Consider the following 19,263-nt stretch of genomic DNA (forward strand, 5'->3'; position numbering starts at 1 on the left):
GACATAATTGTTTGGGCAGTTCCCGGGGCCTTACATTTCCGATAGGACATACTAACATAATAAAAGTGGGGTCCCTTCTAAGGCCCTGGATAAATTTAGGGACATAGTCAGGTTTTCTTGTCATTGTGAAGTCATTGTCCCACCAGGAAAAAGGGGATAGATGTGTGGTCAGAGGGGTCCGACCATCCTGTTCCCAATAATTGACGCCAGAGCACTTGTCCTGCCTCTCCATACACTGTCTAAGTCCCGGAAATATCTTGGGTGTTCTTCCACCACTACAGTAGATATTGAGTAGAATATCTGGACCTGCTCTGAATAGGTGGAAAAGGACCCCCTATTCTTGGGTTCACGGGAGTTCTTGTAGTTGGACCCCACCATAGAGGAAAATAATCTAACTTGAGACAACGCTGTTAGTTGCATACTCTTGGATGAAGGTTTATGTTCTTTGATGTTCCAGGGCAATAAAGACGTCTATGTTAAATTGCATAGGTTCTGGATATTGTGTCCACCAGGAATGAGGGACCCTATAAACTGTAGAGAGTGATATACCACATGCAGGGGTGCACTCATACATAATGGGGACAAACTGCTTCTCTAATGTTCACCAACGATAACTCCGAAAAAAAGAAACAAAATAAAATATGTGCAATATTTCCATTGTTCTTAAGAATTTCGCATGAATGTGACAGCCGGATGGTGGTAAAAATATAGAAAAGGAAAACAAACTAACAGTGGGAAACCCCCAGATCATAAGATCATCGCCCGATATGCTTCAATAAGAAGCACAACTATCCTGCCCAAACTGGTCTCACAAGATTTGTTTCTATCCACAGCATTGAGGATAACATGGCGTGGGACTGACTCGTGGTGACCCCAGCAATCCGGAGAACAGGGGTCCAAATGTGTGGAGCAACAGGTCAAGCATTTGTCCTGCCGCTAAATAATATGAGTGTGTCAGAAATTACTGAGCACATTGTTCAGGTAGCTTTAGCTCTCCCATTCATTGTTATTGAGAGTGCCAGAGATAACGGAGCGCTGTGCTCAGCAATATCAGACAATCCCGTACTAGTGCATGGAGTGGCATAAGTGAGCACAGAACCCCCCATTTTCTGTAGTGCTGAGGTCCCATTCTTGCCATCAGTCCAACTCTCAGGACTCAGCTTGGACAGGGCATAACACGTAAACTTGGTACAACTCCTTTAAGAACAAGCTAGAAAATCCTGTCATGACTGATGATATATAGTGGAGGTTTTCCCGAGGAGGAGCACAGGCGGAGCCCCTATTACTATTGGCCTGGATGCGGTTCTGTGTCCCTGCTCTCTTTTTTGGTAAATTACGAGTACCTGTACCATTACCAATGGGGCAAGACAGGAGCAGACCCCGTGCTCAGACTCCCTCTCCAATAAACTTCCTCCCTGCTCTATAATACATGTTCCCATCATCAGTGTGTAAAACCGATTTAATTAGTTTACATTTCGAGATGCCAAGAGGTTTTTTTTCCGTCTTTTCTATATCTGTATTAGATCCAATTAAAGAGTAACATTTGTCTCCCTTTAAAAACTTTCGCCACCCCTTTAAAACCTGCGGCAAAATATTTTCTCTAGTCCCCACTGTTTACAAGTAACCAATGGCAGCCCCCCATTGGTCCATTAGACTCTCTAGTGTCAGATGGGAGGTGTTAGCTTGTCTGTTCCGCCCACTCCACAAAAACCAAAACTAACATTACAGATTACTCGGGAATGGTGAGGACTAGAAAGGAAATTCCAACTGCGCCGGAATCAATGGAGCACCAACCTATCACACGGAGAAAGAAGGGCTTCACCTTATCAGGAATAGTGAGTGGTGCTCATGGATTTTGAGCTCCAGAACAGACTGTTATATTAAAATGATTGAAGGGAAATTTCCATCTCACCAAATGCAGAGCAGAGGAGGAAGTTTGCCTTAGATATTTTCAATATTGGCGCTCCAGGACAGACGTCTCAAACCAGTTTGGTTCAGGTACGTAGACGATTGACGAGTATGAACAGAACTTTTCTACAATTTCTAGTTCATACCAACACAGGCCGAGTATCCCACATATGGCTATCCTGGAATATAGCACAAGGACATAGAATGACCGGGCAAGTTTAGTATAATCTGACGAGCTTATCCGTCCTTGGCATTCCATAGAAGTCAACAGAAGTTGACATAGTATAGAAAAATTTCCACTGACGTATATCGGTAGATTGTACAGGTATAAGGGACACAGTGATGACATACCATAAGGGCAAACCATGTATTCTATTCATTTCACTACTCGGGGGTGTAACTTGAGTGGATTCAGAGGGTGCAGTGGCCTCACTAGGGGCCATAAGGAGTCTCTTCCATATACGAGAAGGCTGATCCTTATAGTTGAGGACCCAGTAAAGGATTTTGCATTAGGAATGTGTAGCTTTAATTTAGGAGATGGTAACAAATCAGTGCAGACCCTCCCCTGAGGAACTACATGGTTAACAAACATGGGAGTAGGGAATTGGTCAAAAAGTCCCAAACTGAGAAAACTGATTTGTCCTTCTGTCCCGAGTGGAAATGGTTGGGTGCGGTTCAATTTGATAAAATTATAATATAAAAAAGTTACAAAATTAACACTACACGTGCTACGATTGTGATCCTTCTTCTTAAATTCCCTCGGGTCTCATCATTCTTAAAAATTTTTAACAGGAGTTTCTTTTACCAATAAAAAGCTGGCATGAAATAGTTCTATATTAGTCTACAAGGCTTATGCACATGGCCAGATTACAGCTGTAATAGTGAGCATGTGAAAGCATATGGAGTCCCTACTGCACCTCCATTACGTTATCTGGGACTAGGCTTAGAACAACCATAGATGAGGCTGTTAGCCAGCTGCCATTTTTCTGGTCTGTTGTGCACAATCATGGCCTCTCCGCACCACGATTTATAGCAGGTCCCATTCCTGTGGCTGCTCATTTCCTATGGAGATTGGAGGGGTGAGCTGTGCACCCCCTTATCCCCCTCCCATTTCCACCCAGATAAAACAGGTCGCAAACTTTCCCCTCTTTGCGGCCCATTTCAGCCCTAGCTTGAGGTCTAAGGCCCCTTCCCCACTTGCGAGTGTGATGCGATGAACTCGCATCACACTCGCAACGCAAGCTGTCGGGAACGCACGGCCCGAACGCTGCACCGCGGGAGTGAACTCAGCATGTCAGTTCACTCCCGCGGTGCAGCGTTCGGGCCGTGCGTTCCCGGCAGCTTGCGTTGCGAGTGTGATGCGAGTTCATCGCATCACACTCGCTAGTGTGGAAGGGGCCTAAGAGAGCAGCCTAAGGTTGGGTTGGTTTTCTAAGCCTGGCCGCAGCTATAAAACCGCACCTTACTATGTCCCACAAGGCTCTACAAACATAAGACGGCAATAATAAAAGTTGTACGGACGACACTGGAGATAAGGATCTACACAGGATATTGCTCAGGAATAAAAGATAGATATGAGATAAAGAGGTGGAGAGGTACATAAGAGATACATATGAGATGTAACGATAAATAGAAAGATAACTAGATATATGAGATACAAGATGTATAGATAGATAGATAGATAGATAGATAGATAGATAGACCTAGGAAGAAAAGATATATATACATATGAAATAGGAAGATAGATACATACCCCCTGCATGTAGACTTGTGTGGGCAGGGGATGTATTGCTCCTGCATTTATAGTACTTCACACATCGGGTGCGGGTAGATGGAGAGGGCTCACGGCCTGATCCCTCTCCATAGCCCATAAGTCTTTGCAGCAAACACTTACCGGTAACACCCGCAATCGGTGCCATCACGATGCGGGTGCCGGCAGCTTAAAAGAAAAAAAACGGAGGCGCATGGGTCTGGGAAGATAGTCGGTCGCCATGATGCTGTAGTATAGCAGTATATGATTAACCCTAGGGTTAAAGTACCCTAGGAGGTCTGAAAAATAGTAAAAAAAAATCTAAATATTAAAATCATCCTTTCCCCAGAACTGATATAAATATAAATGAACAGTAAAAGTCACACACATTAGGTATAGCCGCATCCGAAAATGCTCGATCGAAATATAATAACTTTTTTTACTGCGTTTAACCCCAGAAAATAGTGCCCAAAGTCGAAAATGGCACTTTGCCATAAAAAATAAATAAATAAATAAAAAATTGATCAAAAGGTTGTACAGTCCTAAAAATGGTAGCATTGAAAAACGTCATCAAAATTCGCTAAAAATTACACCACCCAGAGCTTCATACACCAAAATATGAAAAAGTTATTGGCGCCAGAAGACGGCAAAAAAAAATTATACAGGAGGTTTTCAATTTTTGTAAATGTATGAAAACATTATAAAACCTATACAAATTTGTTATCCCCGTGATCGCACCGACCCAAAGAATAAAGTCATTTGGGGAGCACAGTGAAAGCCATAAAATCCACAAGAAAACAGCGCAAATGTGTTTTTTTTTTTACCAATTTCACTTCATTTGGAATTTTTTTCCCCGCTTTCCTGTACACGGCATGGAATATTAAATACCATCACTATGAAGTGCAATTTGTTACGTAGAAAACAAGTCCTCACACGGCTCTGTACATGGAAAATGTAAAAAGTTATAGATTTTTTAAGGCGGGGAGTAAAAAAATGAAAAAGGGCTGCCGCAGGAAAGGGGTTAATACCCTTGTCTAGTTGCCCATTTCCTACCTATCTAGATTTTGGTCTGTTTACCTCCTTTTTATTATGTTTCATCTCTATCTCCTATCTATTATCTATCCATTGGTCTTCCATTCTCTCATATGTATCCATCTCCTATCACAATCTAATCATCCTACCAGTATGTTTTGTAGTGTGGGCGGAAACCAGAGGACCCGGAGGAAACCCACACAAACACGGAGAGAACATACAAACTCTTTGCAGATGGAATCGAACCCAGGACACCAGCGCTGCAAGGCAGAAGTGCTACTCATTCAGCCACCGTGCTGCCCTGAATCTATATCATCAATCTACCCATCATCTGTCTCCTACAGTCCCATATTACACATTGTAGTTTACAAACCGTAGTATGGTAAGGCGAATGGTAATAGTAAGTGTTATTATTGTGCTGGGTTTTAAGGAGCCTCTTACGGACTGTTTTCTTTTGGGGCCCCTCCTTGTCTAAAAATCGTTGTTTTTATGGCTACAAGTTGTGACGTGAGCCCACGGAAACCTCTGCCATCAGGTAGCTAAACAAAGGAGGGTTATTATAGAGCATGGGCAGCCATACCCGGCGCTGCTAATTTGTATTATAGGATATCACATAGGACAGTGATGGCCAACCTTATGGAGACAGAGTGCCCAAAGTACAACCAAAACCCATTTATATGTCGCAAAGTGCCAACATGACAATTTAAGCAGTATATTTAAATTTTAGCTTTCCTCCAGGGTCCCCTAAAGAGGAAGAATCAGGGTTCCCAGAACAGGAGCTCCAACAATAACCTGTCTCTATCCATACCTTCTTGTTCCTGCTGTAACCCTGGCAGCCAAAGATGATGCTTTAAAATGGCAAGTCCTGGGCTGTATTGGACCACAGGAGGAAGCCTTGAGTCCTATCTGGCAAACTATATGTTGGGGTGAATGCCTGGGTGCCCACAGTAAGGGCTCTAAGAGCCACCTCTGGCACCCGTGCCATAGGTTCGCCACCACTGCTCTAGAGGGAACATGCAGTCTACCACCCGTAATCTGGTAATTGATGTCCTTTAAATTAAGGACAGAAAAAAAACTATTTCATCAGTCCAAAAGTATTTCTGCCATAAATGATTGTCCTAATACGCATATAACAGTATACATATAGATAACACATATAAATGGCTGTGTGATCCCATCCCTTCCCCTGCACCTTGTATTATGTTGGGAGACCACACTTCATGGGGGTACACACACTATACACGGGGGGCTAATGCAGTGTTGGACTGGCCCACCAGAGTACCAGGGGATCCTCAGGTGGGCCCCTGGCTCAACCCAATACTGAACCCCAGAGGTCCATTCCTGGGGGATAATAAAGAGTGGGCCCCCAAATTGATTTTCTCTGGTGGGCCTATGGCAGTGATGGCGAACCTTTCAGAGACGGAGTGCCCAAACTAAAACCAAGACCCACTTATTTATCGCAAAGTGCCAACAGAGAAATTTAATTTGTGATTTATACTCCCTTCTCTGTCACAGCTTTCATTCATAATCGCACCCTGAGGAAACCAATAAATCAGTAAATAGAAGAAATTTGGATGATCATTGTAGCTTCCCTCCAGGGTCCCATGAACAGGAAGAATCGTCAGGGCAGGAGCAGGAGCTACAATGATAATCCAGATCTGTCCACACATTCCCACTCCTCCAGTAGCCCCAGGTAGAGCTGTCACTTTAACATAGCTCTGTGCACAGCAAGTCCTGGGCTGTCTGGGACTGCAGGAAGATACCTGGAGTCATCTCTAGTGATGACCTGAGTGCCCACAGAAAGGGCTCCGAGTGCCACCTCTGGCACCCGTGCCATAGGTTCACCACCACTGACATAGGATAAAGCCATACAAATTTTTCAATTTACTTTCCCCATCCTTTTTGAAGATCTCTGCTTGCTGTCATTTCATGGGAACCTTCATGATTTAATTACAGGTAGTTCAAATATATCCTAATCATGTGGTGTCACTTGTTACAGTAGAGTCATCGTCTCTCGTGATGCACCCCAGGGCTCGGTACAAGACACAGCTCCGGTACCTTTCCTGCCACATGCCCTGCAGCCGTGTCCACCACATGACAACCAGAAGACAATGAATGACAACAAGCAGAGCTCTTCAAGACCGTGTTCACACGTTGCTATTTTGTTGCATTTTAAACACAATCCAAAGGCTCCAACCATCACCACATGTTGAGGTAACACTGCATTAGATTAAGCAAACGCGATGGAAGCGCAAGGTTACCTCAGTATGTGATCACCGTTGGATCGCGTTTAAGTGCATCAAAAAAGCAAAGTGTGAACACGACGTAGAGGTCCATCTAGGACTAAACCGATTCTTTCCAAACACACTGTATTTGCTGGGGCTTTTCATGTTCTCCCGTTCACAAGGATTTGCTCCAGAGTAAGATGGCGCAACATCAAGATTTGTTTTTATTAGCCTCAGGATTAGAAAATAAAAGTGAAAAAAAAAATGGATGGGGTACAAACTTGCACAGGTTATTGAGTGCAGTAAATGGAGAGGATATATTTACTTAACACAGTGTAATATCATCAAAAACAAACAAATATAAACACGTTTTTGGACCATTTTAAAAAATGCCTGTGTTTTTAAAACGCATCCGTTTCTGACCGTCTACCATGCGCTTGGCTGCTTTGAATCTTTTTACATAAATAGACTGAAAACGTGACGTGTGGCATCACCCTAAAGCTGCTAAGCATGCCCTATAGCGACACGGGGACATATAAGTAAGACCCCCTGCATATGAATGTTGTTTTTGTCCTGGTGCTACCCATTAAATCAGCAGAAGGCACACGGACAAATGCTTCTCTATGGGCTCATACACACGGTGTGTGTGAGCCGATCACAGTCACATATATCCTATTCCTCCCCTTGTCTTTTCTATGGTCATCGGCATATGAGCAGGACCACATCACAGGTCCAATATTTGTAACAAGATCTTTCAATTGGTAAAAAAGAAAAAATTCTAACATTTTTTCAACTCCCCCCCCCAAGGTATTCCTATGGTAAGAGTGATGTCACACATGGCGTTTTTAGGCCGATTTTGGGCCGACTTTAGTTAATGCGTTTTTAGATCGTAAAAAACGAATCCGTAAAAAAAAAAAAAAAAAAACATGTGCGTTTTTGTCCGGTTTTCAGAATTTGTACAATTAAACGTTTTTTAATGCATGCGTTTTTTTACGATCTGAAAATGCCCAAAAACGCCATGTGTGACATCACCCTAAGTTTATGTGAACTCTTCAGTCTGTTTATACACCGATGAGCTCTGTGAAGGAAAACCTACAACCCCTAAAGCCATGAATAAAACTTCACACCTTGTATTTTTCGAAAAGAAAAAAACTAAAATATTCGTCTGAGCCATGTGCCCTGGGCGCCACCACGGTCTCACGCTACATTATGATATTTCATCTGTTCCAACAGCTGAAGACACCGGAACTTGTGGGAACAATGTGTCATTGATAGAATTAAAAAATAAAATAAATAAATAATAAGTTGTGACGGTTATTGCACATCATTGTGAGGACACACGGTCACACGTGTAACATTGTAACTTTATAAAGGAAACAGTTACAAGAGTTTCAGGTCTTCAGAAGCGGCAGGAAACTTTTAAAGGAAATGTTGCAGAGTGGAGACAAATTGTGCAAAAAATTTACAATATAACAATAACATAAACTATGAATAATATTTGACTAAATAAAAGTGGATTTGGTGACTGCATTGTGACATTTCCCACAGTCTCCAGTGCGTGTAAGTGAGCAGCGTACATCTGCTCTCCCCAAGCTACGTAAACCCCTGAGCAGTTGTTTCCAAGGGTTATTGTCTTCGGAGATTTTTAGAGGGAAATTAAAGCGTAAAGAGGCGACACATGGAGCAATGAATAAGCAGAGCAATGGGAGAAGCCAGCAGGGCTGTGCGCTGTGCGCTAGGTACTTACCCGGCGGCTAGTGTCAGGTTAGGGGTGACATAGTCTGCACAGGTCTAGTGAGGAGGAAGCCTCCAGCTCTGACTATAAACCAGCTCCCAGGAGAAGCCGAGCCCCTGTGCACTGGAGGCAGGACTTGGGACTTACTGTGATTTCAAGGGATGTGACACTATGTGTGCCTGAGGGTTATGTGAAAGTTTGGCCAAGTCCCCCTCCCCTCCCCCTTATAATGTGGATGTTCCAGTTCACATGCGGTTAATAAGTGCTGGCACATTTGCAGCTTGGATGGTTTCCCTGCCTTTTGTTTAGATCCAGGATTTCCAAATGTGGTTTTCTAGACGATGCTGCGGCATAACAATGAACGGCACCGTATTGTGCCCCTTATGATACAGCTACCCCACCTGAAAGGTGTCACTAGGGGGGCAGAGGAAGGGGGGTTATTTCTTTGCACGGGCTGCAACATAATGGGGACCTATAGTATATACAGCGGGTATGGAAAGTATTCAGACCACTTTACATTTTTCACCATTTGTTTCATTGCAGCCAGTTGGGGAGATCATTAAAGTTTTTTTTATTGCTCCTTAATGTGCACTCTGCCCCCATTTTGACAGAAAAAAACAGAAATGTAGGTATTTTTGCTAATTTATAAAGCAAGCAAAAACTAAAATCGCTCCTGGTGATAAGTATCCGGTCCCTGGTGATACGTATTGAGCAGATGCTTTGGAGCTGGTGCAGCCAGGAGTCTTCTTGGGAAGATGGTACAAGTCCCTCACCCCTGGATTTGGGGATCCTCTGCCTCTCCCTTGCAGATCCTCTCCAGTTCCCTCAGGTTGGATGGTGAACGTTGGTGGAAGCCATTTTCAAGTCTCTCCAGAGATGCTCCATTGGATGTTCTGTGCATTGCCACAATTCTGTCTGAGCTCTTTGAGCAGTTCCTTAGACCTCATGATTCTCTTCAGGGCGCGTTCACACGTTCCGCTAGCGCACAGGGGGCGGAGTTTGGGGCAATCGCATATGCGTTTCCAGAGAAACGCATGCGTTCGGGTTATTAATCGCATGTGTTTCCCAGGAAACGCATATGCGATCGGCCCGAGCCCCGCCCACTGTGCGCTAGCGTCACGTTATGAATGCGACAATAGCGGAACGTGTGAACGCGCCCTCAGGGTGCAGTCACATGTCGCGTTTAACGCATGCGTTTAAAAACGCATTGCAACAGCTGAAGAGAGATTTGCCTAATCAAACAGCTGTTAACACTTGTGTTTACAAAACACAACCCTTAATGCATTTGTTTGTTAACGCAATGTTAACTCATGCGTTAACCTTTGCATTTTGTAGACACAAGTGTTAACAGCTGTTTAACTAGGCAAATCTCTCTACAGCTGTTGCGATTTTAAACGCGACGTGGGACCCCACCCTTATATAGACAGGTGCGCGCCTTTCCTAATCCAATCAGTTTAATTAAACAAAGCTGGACTTTAGTGAAGGAGAAGAACCATCTCCAGGAGTATCAAAAGGAAATGGACAGCATGTGAGTTACATATGAGAGTCACAGCAAATGGGCTACAAACTTATGACCAAGTGATATTTCAGGGGTTTTTTTTTTATTAATAAATTATAAAAAAAATATCTAGATAGGGGCAGAGTCCACATTAATGGGCAATTGGCTGCAATGAAACAAAGAATGAAACATTTAAAGGGGTCTGAATACTTTCCGTATCCACTGTATATTTGGGACACCAAACAAGGAAGCATAGGACGTCCCAAATGTAGGTAGGAGGCAGAAGCAGACCCTTTCAGTTTCAGACCCCTGAACCCAATCCTTAGAGTGTGTTCACATGTTCAGTTTTCCTGATAAAGTTTACAGATATGTTAACACCCAATTTGATCCAAAATTGCATTAAAAAAAAAAAACACGTTCACACGTTCCAGTTGGATTACACTGGGGTTCCAATTTCATATGCGATCAGGCCAAGCCCCGGCCCCTATTAGATTGCATTTAGAAACGCAGTCCAAAAGGAATTTGTCAATGCAACCCGAAAGTTCGGTTCATGTTCCCAAACACTCACCTCGACTGGTAACAATGGCTCAAATATGATTGTGTGTTAACCACCTTGCAGAATCCTGTTCTAAGTCCCAGGTTTGTTTAAGTTTGGATGCATAAAAAAAAAAAAAAAAAAAAAACACAGACTATTGTGTGCTGCTCACTCACTCCTCAGCTCTCAGCCCCCACCTTTGTGCTTCTGTACAGCTCCTCCCTCCTGCTCCTTCACTCACACAGGGACAGAGCTCACAGCCTGGTGAGCCAACATCAATGACCGAGGAAGGAGCTGTACAGGAGAAGAGGGGATACCCAAATAAATTATATTTATATGGTAGCTTGCTCTATTTCACCATTGGGTTCTTCACTTTAGATAGCCCCTTAAATGTAAGGCAATCACAGTCTCCCCCCCCCATACTTCTCATATTCCTTCAATCAGCTGTGATCAGCGGTGAAGCCTCTGCAAGTGTTCAGTTTTCCTGCAGCGCCACCACAGGTGATATAGAGCATTACACTAGGCACACAAAAAAAAAAAATAAAAAACAGAAATCAGAGCTCCTCAAATCCAAAGAACTTCTGAGCACTTGACCAATAGACTAGAATCCACAGCTGGGGGACATCTAACTGTTTATATACAAAACAGAGTTTCCTAAAATGATATAGATTTTTTTTTTTTTCTATTAAATAAATATGAAAAAAAAATTAAGAAGGAAATAAGAAAGAACATAAATCTGCGTTCGGCTCTGATGGATGACAAGTTTTTGCAAATTCCTATAGGGTTATAACTGTGGTTACTTCCTGGTATTGCCCAGAATAACATCACATAAGGAAATTGCCAGTAACATAATGATTGTGGTCACAGGGGGCGCAGCAATGACCGAAAGTGGAAGTTAAGGGACCTGCCCTGGATTCTTTGAGGAGTCGCACATTCACCGTCATAAAGAGCGTGCCATGATTTTCCATGCAATCCTCCATCATCAGTGAATGGAGTTTCAGGGGTACATCCCCATAGTGCACTCAGTTTTAGTGACTGCTTGGATAGGTCCCATAGGTCAGGTTCTGATCAGTCGGAATGTTCTATCTTTTGGAAGACCCCTTTAAAACTCATTGATAAAGCAGAAGTCTTATGCTGGGGACTGGGTGTGATCTGGAGTTTAGCATCAAAAGAACGACACGGGTCCCAGCATCATCTAGTTACATCTCACATGAGCACCAGCCAAAGGAGACAACGTGCAGTTTAAAGGGATTGTCCGGGATAAGAAAAATTTTGCCGATTTAATCAGAAACAGCGCCACACCTGTCCATGAGTTGCATCTGGTATTGCATGACTGCAACGACTTACTACGACATACACAGGCTGCGGACATTGTATAAATAGATCGTATGAGGATGGTTAGGGGAGGGGGGGAAACATCCTGTCATCAATAATAACATATACATCACTAGGTTCTTTCATCACGTCCTGATGGGTGGGGTCTTTATTTTCCTACGCTTAATGGTCTGTATAACATTACACACCACGGTTAATAATCAACCATCGCTCCTGGTAAGAATCTGGCACCCACTTTAAGAGTTAAAAGGGATTGAACTGGGCTTAATCAGCACCACATTGGTCCATAAATTCTGTATAGGATTCTAGCTCCTCCCCGCATTCTAAGGAACTGAGATGTAATACCAAACTCAACCTGTGCACATTTGTGGCGCTGTTTCATATAGCCATTTGTCTATTCCGCTTAACTTTTCTGACCCATTTGGGTAACAAACATATGTAATCTCCATGAAACTAAAATTGTAGAGCATCTTATTTTTAGAACTCCGTAATCGTTACTCTGCTATTCCTCTTGGGAATTCGCAAATAAACTAACATCTGAAGGGTAGTCCCTACAGACAAGGACATTGCTAGTAACAAACAGTGGGAACACTACATTTTACATGGAGAATGGTAACACTCAATGGTCAATGTATTCATTCATTTATGGGAATAACGGAATAGGATTACAAAAATCTAAATCCATCATGATAAACCAGGGACACTTACCCATAGATCCAGGCAACTATGGTAATCTTCTTAAAATAAAAACTTTTACAATAATGCTAATCAGTTGGAAGGGATCTGGGGGTTTTACCAGAGCCCTTCCCTGCTGCAGATTCATAGGCTGTGTAGGAGTATCTGTGTTTTTGGGAGGGAGGGGGGGGGGTCATGCTGCTTCCAAAGTAGGAAATCGTGTGAACATGTCCCCAGGAGGAGGTCTTAAAGCTGTTTTACATTGACAGATAAGTCATGAAGATCTGATCAGTGGGGGTCATTTGATCCCTCTTCAGTCACTAGAATTTGGTTCCAGCATTGTTATGGTCTAATCATTCCTGCAGGACTGTGAAATGTGGAATTCTGTTCCCGAAATGTAGCTTATCCAAGTGCACTAGGGTTTTTGTCCTCACACTGCTGTGGTCTGTGCTCTCTGCAGCCAGTGTTGAGTATTGTCCCTGGAGAGATGTGTAATCAGACCTTTATGTACGTTAGTAGCAGCAGGACTGCGATATATGGATATATATTCCAGGATTCTATCTTCTCCAAGTGCACTGGGGGAGTGTCCTCACACTGCTGTGCTTTTCACAAGTCAGCAGTTCAATACTACAAATTATACTAAAAGTAGAGGGAAGGGTATGTGGAGTAGTTCTATGCACAGAGAAAACTGTATGCAAATGAGCCTGAGGGGCTCCAAACGCCATAGGTGTTAATGGAGCCTGGAGCCCCTCAGGCTCATTTGCATACAGTCTTTCATCATGGTGGTTGATGTCCATTAATGCGGTTGTCTGAATTTATTTAAAAGAAAAAAAAATCCGAAAACTGGAAGCGCTGGATAATACTTTTTATCCCCCCTCCAGAATTCGGACAACCCCTTTAATCATGCCATAATACTAGATTATTATTACTAGATTATTATTAATATAAACCCATACTTCACAGTCCTGCTCCTACTAATAACATTGTTTTGCAGTAAATGCACTTTTGTATAGTCAGCACTAATGAAAATTTTTTTTTTTTTTTTTTTTTTTAATTCTTACATTACACCTGGAAATTATTTATTTTTGCAACATTGTAAGGTATCCACATCTGCTGCAATGTAGATCCCATGTATAATTACACAGGCGGTGGAGGGCACAGGGGATAGGCTGCTACGTGGCAGCTCACTATGTCCTGACTTTATAGGCGCATAATCATTAAATATGACATTTAGAGGTGGAAGTTTTTTTCTTTTAGTTTCCTCTGTGCAGAGAATATACATTTTAGCTCCATAAATTGATTTTATTGGCTTCAGTTTTATGTAATTGTTAACCATATTAACAGACAGTTACTTTAGGTCTATGATTTATGACTCCAATAGATGTAATTGTATTGCAGGTGCAGCAGAGGGGGAGCTATAGGGGAGGTAACACCCACGTCCTGGAGGGGAGGGGGATAAGCCCACATACATATGTAGCAACTTTATATGGGTGAAAATGTCATTTTAAGCTCCACCCCCCAAAATGGCAACAATTCTGCTAAGATTACCCATTAGGACGATTTCCCAAAACCAGCAACTTTCTACCTGTCTGTAGAGTAAAAAACATGGCTGCTTCTTTCCAAAAACAGCTCCACCATCTGACCGTGGTTTGAGCGGGTATTGCAGCTCAGTTCCACTCATCTCCATACAGCGGAGTTGCATGGTCAGGTGCAAGCCTGATTTTAGAAGAAAGCTGCCATGTTTTTTAACCTGCGGACAACCCCTTTAAATGTAGTGGGAAAGTCTCTAAAAATTTCTGGACAATCTTATTGTGTAACAATATTCAAGACTTTTTGCAGTACCCAGTCTGTAATACACGAACTTACTAGTGGGGCAGAATTTGACGTGGAGACTGTGGATCCCAAATTCAGAATAGGCCCGCTTCAGCGCCATAGAAGACTGCAACTGGGAACGTTATACATTGTATCTCATCTGTTTACTCTTCTGAATATGCTGCATTCTTATGTGCTGCAATCCAGATTACCAAAAGACCCTGTGATTGGCTCCAGGGACACCCCTGCATGAAATGAAATGATGGACAACCCCTTTAACTCACTCTCATTTAATGGTAGATTCACATCGGTGACAGAGATTTCCTTAGAAATCATGAATGACAAAGTCCTGCAAAATATCTCACTCTAAGGGGACCATTATAGGGAATAGGATGGTTTGGACTCATTTGGATCGGAGAGGTGACCTTTGATGACTAAAGTTTATGTTATAGCAGACACTCTCGCTGTGCGATACATAAGACATTTCCCTTGACAACATGAGATGTCACACATACCCAGGGATATAATAATGGGTCATTAGCAGGTATTGTTCCCTCTAGTTCCTGGATGCCATGTACACAGCAGTAATTAGAGATGTCACATATAATACCGTATATATTACAGCGTCCATCAATGTCCATAAGATGTGTATAACATTATATAGTATCACGTATCCTTCCAAGACCACGTGGGAAATGAAAAAAATGGGATTGAAAACACTTAAAAGGGCAGTGACCAACCAATAGCAGCAGTGGAGCAGTTTATAAGGGAATGTATTTATTCTGTTCTAGTTTTACTATCCTGGTTTCCTGGACGCAAAATTGTGAGAACCTATCCTACATATAAGGGCACAGTACTACTCCTCCTAACCTGTATATATGGGCACAGCACAGTACTACTACTCCTAACCTGTATATTTGGGCACAGCACAGTACTACTACTCCTATCCTGTATATATAGGCACAGCACAGTACAACTCCTCCTATCTTGTATAAATGGGCACAGCACAGTACTACGACTCCTATCCTGTATATATATGGGCACAGCACGGTACTACTACTCCTATCCTGTATATATGGGCACAGCACAGTACTACTACTCCTATTCTGTATATATGGACACAGCACAGTACTACTCCTATCCTTTATATATGAGCACAGTACTACTACTCCTATGCTGTATATATGGGCATAGCACAGTACTACTACTCCTATCCTGTATATATGGGCACAGCACAGTACTACTACTCCTATCCTGTATATATGGGCACAGCACAGTACTACTACTCCTATCCTGTATATATGGGCACAGCACAGTACAACTCCTCCTATCTTGTATAAATGGGCACAGCACAGTACTACGACTCCTATCCTGAGTATATGGACGCAGCACTGCTCCTCTTATCTTGTGCATATGTGCACTGAACAGTACTACTACTCCAATCCTGTATATATGGGCACAGCACAGTACTACTCCTCCTATTCTGTATATATGGACACAGCACAGTACTACTCCTATCCTGTATATATGAGCACAGCACAGTACTACTACCCCTATCCTGTATGTATGGGCACAGCACAGTACTACTACTCCTATCCTGTATGTATGGGCACAGCACAGTACTACTACTCCTATCCTGTATATATGGGAACAGCGCAGTACTACTACTCCTATCCTGTATATATGGGCACAGCGCAGTACTACTACTCCTATGCTGTATATATGGGCATAGCACAGTATTACTACTCCTATCCTGTATATATGGGCACAGCACGGTACTACTCCTCCTATCCTGTATATATGGGCACAGCACGGTACTACTCCTCCTATCCTGTATATATGGGCACAGCACAGTACTACTCCTCCTTTCCTGTATATATGGGTACATCACAGTACTACTACTCCTATCCTGTATATATGGGCACAGCACAGTACTACTACTCCTATCCTGTATATATGAGCACAGCACAGTACTACTGCTCCTATCCTGTATATCTATGGGCACAGCACAGTACTACTCCTCCTATCCTGTATAAATGGGCACAGTACAGTACTACTACTCCTATCCTGTATATATATAGGCACAGCACAGTACTACTCCTCCTATCCTGTATAAATGGGCACAGCACAGTACTACGACTCCTATCCTGTATATATATGGGCACAGCACGGTACTACTACTCCTATCCTGTATATATGGGCACAGCACAGTACTACTACTCCTATTCTGTATATATGGACACAGCACAGTACTACTCCTATCCTGTATATATGAGCACAGCACAGTACTATTGATCCTATCCTGTATATATGGGCACAGCACAGTACTACTACTCCTATCCTGTATATATGGGCACAGCACAGTACTACTACTCCTATCCTGAGTATATGGACGCAGCACTGCTCCTCTTATCTTGTGCATATGTGCACTGAACAGTACTACTACTCCAATCCTGTATATTTTGGGGGGACTTTGGGACTTTTGCCTCTGCATGACAGCCATGTGATTTTACATGGTCCAAGGTTCGCTAGGGCCCCACTAGGGTTTCTTATTACGGCTTTATACAATATTGCCTCCCTATTATGTCTGAGCTTGCTGATACAGGAGTTAAGGAAGTGAAGTGATTGTACAGCTGAATAACACAGGTGGGTTATGGTAAGTAACACTACACAAGGAAGAGCAGACAATACATCTTACAACACTCCTAGCAGAATAAACACAACGCGCCCCCCCCCCAGCCCGTACCCCATTGTGTGGGTGAAGCCTTCGAATACTTCCCCCTTACTAGAAGCCTGTCATTACTGAAATCACATGTTCTGCCTTTGTGTGTGTTGTCGCCGGTAGCTCAGCAGTTGTAGAGGCTTCGTCTTCTGACGCCTTCCATCCATTGTAAATGTTCAAGTTCACAGCTAACAATACACACAAAGCAAGTGACCAGGAAGATTTAAAGGGGAAGTCGCACCTTGTAAAAAAAAAGTTTCCTCTTTGCATTGTTCTCGCTGATGGACACGGTCACGGAGGAGATGACAATTTTATTAGGAAGCCTCAATGTTGCCGACGGCAGGAGAAATCATAAATGTAATATCCTGACCGTACTTTTCCGGTACGAAAATCACAGGTTTCAAAAAGTCCAAATTATTAGCCTCAAAAATTCAGCTTTGGAAAGAAAAAAAATCTGCTCCAAAATCCAAATGCCAAGTTATGTCTGAGGGTCCAAAGACCACCCTAACCAGAAGGTAAGTAGTCACAGTGGACTGCGGGCTGACAAAGGCGTAAGCATGGACCATCAATACTATTGTGAATACCAAGAATCTCATCAGGATACATTGTAGCCAAACATGTACAAGTTTCCCTGACACTTATCATGTAGAAGTCACAATCCATGGTATGGTTACACATCTCTCCAGGGACAATACCAGAGAATCTACAGAGAGCTCAGAGCGCAGCAGTGTAAGGACACTCCCCCAGTGCACTTAGAGAAAATACAATCCTGGGATAGAAATCCATATTTAACAGTTCTGCTGCTACTAAAAACCCAAAAGGTCTGATTACACATCTCTCCAGGGACAATACCCAACACTGGCTTCAGTTTTCCATCGTCATAAGCACAGGTTCTCTTAAAGTGAACCTGTCATTAGGTTTTCACAATTAATCCTAATGACAGGTTCCCAAAGAAGTCTTCGCTCAAGAGTAACAAGGTGCACGTTTTCTCTTCTACAACATGTCTCTTAGCAACCATCTTCCCCCCACTAAGGAATTCTCTTCAGCAAGTCGCACAAGTCAAACATCTCCCCCAGCTCTCACCCCACCTTCAGGAATTCTCTTCAGCAAGTCACACACAGCCAACTTTCACCCAACCCCCTCATTCCCCCCCCCTCTCAGGAATTCTCTTCAGCACATCACATGTATCCAACAGCTCTCCCAGCTCCCTCATTCCCCCTCTCTCAGGAATTCTCTTCTCCGAGTCATGGCCAACATCTACCTCAACTCCTTCATTTCAAGTTTTTTATAATACAAAAATTAATGGGAAACATGTTGAAGACTGTTTTATGGTGAAAACCCATTGACAAGTTCTCTTTAAACAAAACATATTTATCTTTTGATATAAATGATTCATACAATAAGCCTTCATATAGAGAGTCTATAACCTTTCCGTCCTCTTGCTTGGTAATACAGCCGAGGTTCTCCATTGTGTCCTGCACCGAGCAGCTGCACATCAGAGATTAAACCTGTGTGATGTTGCCGGGGCCGGCATGGGTGCGTCTGGATTTGTTTGCCCTTTATTGATCTGTTCGAATCCTCAGATCTGATCTATTCGGGGACGTGACCTCACTTTCTTTGTGAGCAGTAATGAGTCTGTGTGAATTCATGGAGACATGGGGAGAGGTCCGGAGATGTCCCTCACAATATCGCAGCCAAGCTGTGATGCTTCATATGGATCATAGCAGCTATGGGTGGGGTAGTAACCTGACCATTACAGGTCTAAAAATAAAGTCCTAATATTCTTCAAAAATAAAGAGGAGTATGTCTCCTAAATGTTTCAGATCCAGGGGGTTTGGAGCTTTAGGATCAGATGGTTTTAAAATAAAGCTACAACTTTTAAAATTTAGTAATAGTAATACTTGATCTGCATTACTTCAATTACGGTATAAGGGGAAATACAAGGCCCTCGTTTCTACCACCCCTGTCCCCGCCTTCAGACTGCGGTTATCTGAATGGCACCGCCCACTTTAGTCGGGTTTGTAAGCCACACCTTC

General features: G+C 42.9%; 1 protein-coding gene across 3 annotated transcripts in view; it reads right to left on the reverse strand.

The window, feature by feature from the left end:
- LOC140105673 (prominin-1-A-like) overlaps positions 1-19,263 on the reverse strand; it is a 57,811-nt gene that overhangs the window by 34,410 nt on the left and 4,138 nt on the right. For 2 of the 3 annotated variants that reach the window (XM_072129678.1, XM_072129676.1), the window contains exon 1: positions 8,663-8,829. The exons of the other annotated variant lie outside the window; for it this stretch is intronic. The gene's annotated coding sequence lies outside the window, so the exon portion shown is untranslated. Of the gene's footprint in view, positions 1-8,662; positions 8,830-19,263 lie in introns of those variants that run through there. 3 annotated transcript variants of the gene reach the window in all.

Source organism: Engystomops pustulosus, chromosome 11 (assembly GCF_040894005.1).
Source record: "Engystomops pustulosus chromosome 11, aEngPut4.maternal, whole genome shotgun sequence".
Taxonomy (NCBI): domain Eukaryota; kingdom Metazoa; phylum Chordata; class Amphibia; order Anura; family Leptodactylidae; genus Engystomops; species Engystomops pustulosus.